This window comes from Dipodomys spectabilis, unplaced genomic scaffold (assembly GCF_019054845.1).
Source record: "Dipodomys spectabilis isolate Male_0828 unplaced genomic scaffold, ASM1905484v1 ptg000215l, whole genome shotgun sequence".
Lineage (NCBI taxonomy): Eukaryota > Metazoa > Chordata > Mammalia > Rodentia > Heteromyidae > Dipodomys > Dipodomys spectabilis.
This window is the reverse complement of record NW_024870892.1, coordinates 8,727,971-8,733,763: the sequence shown is the minus strand read 5'-3', so window position 1 is coordinate 8,733,763 and position 5,793 is coordinate 8,727,971. Positions and strand designations below refer to the sequence as shown.

The 5,793-nt window shown below is 46.6% G+C and overlaps 1 pseudogene; it reads left to right on the top strand.

Moving 5' to 3' along the window:
- Positions 1-3,827: 3,827 nt before the first annotated feature.
- Positions 3,828-5,349, top strand: LOC122122695 (annotated as a pseudogene).
- The last annotated feature ends 444 nt before the right edge of the window (positions 5,350-5,793 follow it).

Sequence of the window (5,793 nt, the reverse complement as noted above, 5' to 3'; positions counted from 1 at the left end):
ATTTTACTCTCAAATTTCAATTTTTTTTTTGTCAGTTTGGGGCTTGAACTCGGGGCCTGGGCGCTGTCCCGAAGCTCTTCAGCTCAAGGCTAGTGCTCTACCACTTGCACCACACCACCACTTCTGGTTTTCTGGTGGTTAATTGGAGGTAAGACTCTCATGGACTTTCCTGCCTGGGCTGGCTTTGAACTATGATCCTCATATCTCAGCCTCCTGAAAAGCTAGGATTACAGGCATGAGCCACTGGTGCTTGGCTTCAAATTGCAATTACTATTCTTATATTGACAGGCTGTGAAGCTGTAGATTTGGCAATGTTATTATTATTATTATTATTACTATTTTGCCACTTCTGGGGCTTGAACTCAGGGTCCAGACTCTGTCCTTGAGCCTCTCTGTGCTCAAGGCTAGCACTCTACCACTTGACCCACAGCTCCACTTCCAGCTTTTTTTGTGTATGTGGTACTGAGGAATCAAATGCAGGGCTTCATGCAAGCTAGGCAAGTGCTCTACCACTAAACCACATTCCTAGCCCTGGCATTATTCTTATAATGTCAAATAACTTCAGCAGTCATTATCTGCAAAGCCTTAATCTCTGACAATGCTAAAAATTATTCTCCTCATAAACATACAAATCTTTACAACTTGATATTCCAAAAGTCGTATGATCTGAAATTATTCTTCACCTACTAATTAGTATGGAATGACTATTCATCCTTACTCAGTATCATGAAAATTACTTAAAAAATATATATTTCAATACTAATTCTATTTCAGTTATTATTATATAATTCTATAATATATAATTATAATCTATACAATATAATGTATGTAATATAGTTACACATAATATATATAACATGTTATATATTATATAACTATATATAATTATATAATTCTACATAATTATTCAGTTATTATTATATAATTCTATTCCTAGTTATTATTATAATACAACCATGGTATTCATTTCATTTTGTTGTATTTGAAGACACCCTAAATCTTACTCTGATAACCATTTCCTGAGAATGGAGTCAGACAGAACAACTTAACCTGTGCATGTCCTCAGCTTCAGGATGCTGTGACTCCATGTAGCTCATAGGACATGGTCTCCACATGTCTTCTGAAGCGAGGAGGGCGGTGCACACATCCCTAGCATGCCCTCTGGTGGGAATCAGCCAGCGCCCACTGCATCCCAAGTCCTGAGGAGCGGATGGTGTGCATGTGCCTAGTGTGCCCTCTGGTTGGAAGCAGCACTCACCGCACCCTAGCTCCGGAGGGTAGAGCCTATGCCTAGAGCACTGCCTGGCAGGAATCAGGTCAAACTGCACCCAGGTCCTGAGGAGGACCGTGCACACACCTAGTTCACCCTCTGGTGGGAATCAGGACTTCCTGCACCCTGGGCCCTGAGGAAAGGAAGCCAGTGGCCACGCCTACAGTACCTTCTGGCAGGAATCAGCACTCTGCACCCTGGGTCCTGAGGAGAGGCAGTGTGTGCCTAGAGCGCCCTCTGGCAGGAATCAGTACTCACTGCAACCTGGGGGCTGTGGAGAGGAGCATGGTGTGCATGTGCCTAGCACACCCTCTGGTGGGAAGCAGTACTCACTGCACCCCGAGTCCTGAGGAGGGCGATGTGTCAGAGCTACCCTAGGAAAATAACACATAAATGTGCTGCTCTTTCCGCATGCTCTCCAGACCATGGGCACCTCCCCCAACGTCACCCAACAAGTTTTTATGGAAAGCAGGGCCATTCACAGGACATAGCTACTACCAGGTGGTCACTTGAGTCTGTCTGGCATCCCTGGCCTCAGCTCTCCACCTCCTGGGACCAATGGGGAAATTAGGACAAGAAACAGAGGTATAACTTTCTGAAGCTGGTGAGACTCTACCCTGCTGATGCTGGATCACAGGATCCCAGTGCTTGGGTCATCTGTACTTTGGAACAGCCAAGACATCCCTTGTAAACTCAGTGGGGAAAGTGACTCAGGAAGGTACGTGAAGAGGCTGTTCCAGCTGGTCATGGCATCTCATCTGTATCCACTGAGCCCAGGCTGGCCATTTAAAGGGGGAAGGGTAGAACAGGCAATGTATTCACACCCTTCTCAGAGAGGCCTAGGACAAAACCACAGGGGAAAAGAGAAGAAAGAGGCTGGGTGTCAGGATGCTAAGGGTAGGAACTCCTCCCCATGGGTCTGAGGGCTGACGAAGGGCCTCCTGCTCCATCAACATGAGGCCTCTGAACAGTGTGAAGTGACTCTTTGCAGGATGCTCAGGCCCAGCAACAGTCACAACTGGTGCATTCATCCACTTTTCTCAATGTGCACATGAAGCAGCTGCCAAGTCAGAGTTCTAGAACTTTCAGAACAGCCTGCTTCCTGCCCAGAATGGGAGAGAGCCAAATGCCCTTTGAGTCCTCAAGCAGTCCTCGCCTGCTGGGCCTCCAGGACAGGCTGGCCTCACAGCCTCCTTGTAGGCTGTCCAAGTCAAGAAGGAGACGCTGCCGAGATGTGGCAGACAGTGCCTTATGCCATCCTTCTGAGCACTTTCTTTGAGGGAGAAGGAAGGGCTACTGCAGCCAACATTCATTATCTGTCCAACATGTCTATGTAGACCATTGCTAAGCCCACTGAGTAAACCACAGCTCTCTTGCATTTTCAGTGATAATACACTTGGAATAGAGACCATAGGAGCTGTTGTGGCATTGCATTGTTGTATTCCCAGTACCACCTCCTGCGGAGGCAAGAGGACTGCAAGTTCCAGTCCTCTCTGGGCTACGTAGTGAGTTAGAAGTCTGACCAGTCAACTTGACAAGACGGCTTCAGTTATGTGAAAAATGTTTGTAGCCCGGTGGCTGAGTACTTTGTCTAGCATGTGTGATGCCATGAATACCACTACAGACAGACAGGCAGGCAGGCAGGCAGATAGATGATACACACGTACATTCCCTCTGATGGGAATCAGCATTCACTGCACCCCCAGTCTTGAGGAGAGGAGGACCACTGAGCCCACCTAGAGCGCCCTCTGGCAGCAAACAGCACTCACTGCACCCCAGATCCTGAGGTCGGTGTACACACCTGGAGCACCATCTGGTGGCAATCAGCAGTCACTGCACCCCTGGTCCTACAGAGAGGAGGATGGTGTGCACATGCCTAGCATGCCCTCTGGTGGATTCATGGGTCCTCAGGAAGACAGTGTGAAGTGCCTAGAGCACCCTCTGGCGGGAACCAGTACTGCACCCCCTGGTTTTGAGAGGACAGGTGAGCACGCCTAAAGTGTCCTCTGATGGAAAGCAGCCCTCACTGAACCCCAGGTCCTGAGGAGGACGGTGTGCACACCTAGAGTGCTCTCTGGTGGGAATCACTGCTCACTGCACCCTGGGTCCTGAGGAGAGGAGGATGGTGCCCATATCTGGAGCACCCTCTGCTGGGAAGAGGCACTCACTGCACCCTGGGTCCTGAGGAGAAGAGCACGGTGCATGGTGCACTCTACAATAACTATTTTAAGAGCTGAAATGATATCTAAAACTGTAACACAACTTGCATCGCATACTTGTACCATCTTCAAGATTCTGACATTGAAGCAAGTTTTGTTTTCCTCATTTTAACAGATACAGAAAGTGAAGTTTTGAGAGACTACACAATTAAGATCAAAAAGAGAAAGGAGACACTAAGAACTGCATGCTGCTCTTCTGACATCCCAGTGTCTTGACAAAGATAAGCAGGGTAAGACGAGGTTGTAACAAAGAGAAGACACTGGCATCAGAAAATGATTTCACTACTTATCTCAGGAGTTTTCTTTACCTCTTGACAGCTACCAGCAAATGCCCCAGTATGAGAAGTGACAGGCACAGCGCCTTGCGGTATCTACTGACAGACTTCATCCTTCTGGGTATTTCTGACTGACCATGGCTGGAGCTCCCTCTTTGTGGTCCTCCTGGTGTCCTACGTTCTGGCTATGTTGGGAAACATTTCCATCATCCTGCTTTCCTGCCTGGATCCCCAACTCCACAGCCCTATGTACATCTTCCTCAGCCACCTGTCCTTCCTGGACCTCTGCTATACCACCACCATGGTACCCCCAGATACTGTTCAACATTGGCAGCTCCAAGAAGACCATCAGCTATGGAGGCTGCACAGTGCAGTATGCAATTTTCCAATGATTGGGGTGTACTGAATGCATTGTCTTGGCCACCATGGCTCTGGATCACTATGTGGCCATCTGTGAACCCCTCCAGTATGCCATTATCATGTACCACTTTCTCTGCCAGCATCTGATGGCTGTGGCCTGGTCCAGTGTTTTTGGCAGCTCTCTTATTCAAGTGGTTCTGACTGTACAAATGCCTTTCTGTGGGCATCATGTGATAAACAACTTTTGTTGTTGGCTGTTGGGCTTGAACTCTGGGCCTAGGCGCTGTCTCTGCACTTTTCAGCTCAAGGAGAGTGCTCTACTACTTGAGCCACAGCCCCACTTCCGGTTTTCTAGTGGTTTTTATTGGAGATAAGAATCTCATGGCCTTTCCTGCCGGGGCTGGTTTGAACCATGATCCTTAGACCTCAGCCTCCTGAGTAGCTAGGATTACAGCGTGAGCCACCGGTGCCTGACTAATAAACAATATTTTCTGTGAGGTTGGTGGCCTTCTTTTCACTTGTCCCCCTAGTTCTCATCATAGGCCATGCTGTGTTCAGGATCCAGTGCTCCAAGGGAAGGCATAAGGCCTTTGGGACTTGTTCTTCCCACCTGGTGGTGGTCTCTCTCTTCTATGTATCTACTAATCAGCCCCCCTCCGGTTACTCCCAGGAGCAGGGCAAGTTTATTTCTCTCTTCTATTCCATAGTCACTCCACCCTGAATCCCTTCATACACCCTGAGCAATAAGGCTGTGAAAGGAGCTCTCAGAAGACTTCTGGTAAGGATCTGGAGGTTCTGCAGATCCTGAAGATCTGAGGATGTGGCAATCACCATCTATTCAAGTGTATTATTTACTTAGAGAAACTTACACTTACAGAATTAGTAGCTAAGCAGAAAGTATTTTGAGAGGCTTGAGAACCTCAAAAATCCTCTATCCCAACCATCTGACCCCCTCACATAATCACAGTGCCTGAGATTTGCAAGTTAAGGTGATTCAGAAACTGTAATTCCAATATGCCATATATTTTTATATATTTAAGTCACTCTGTTTATTGAGTTAATTCATTTCTAATTTTCTGGCTCTTTTTTCTTTTTCCTATTTTTTTCTTCTACCCCCCCCCAAATTTGTCTCTTTTTAAGCTGCTTTCTTCCTTTTCAATTACTCCTACAGTTGAGTTATATGAAACTGAAACACATTTTACACTTTTACACATTTTAGCCATAGATTTAAACTCTCCCTGAGTTTAATATGATGTTTTCAAAATATTATAAAAAATGTATTTTTTGGGCTGGGAGGGTGCTCAGTGGTAGAGCGCTTGCCTTGCATGCATGAGGCCCTGGGTTCAATTCCTCAGCACCACATAAGCAAAAAGAAAAAAGCCGGAAGTGGCACTGTGGCTCAAGTGGTAGAGCATTAGCCTTGAGCTGAAGAGCTGAGGGACAGCGCCCAGGCCCAGAGTTCAGGCCCCATGACCGGACCCCCCCAAAAAATGTATTTTTTTCCTCTTTTGTGATCAGAGATGACTTTTTTTCTCCTGAAATTCAAGTTTCCTCTTCCAGAAGTTTTTCTTTCCATTGACTGGGGACTATTTAGTGTAAATGTACCTATCTACATTCTCTTCTAAACAAATATACCTATTACAGAATTGAACATAGAAATTAAGTACAG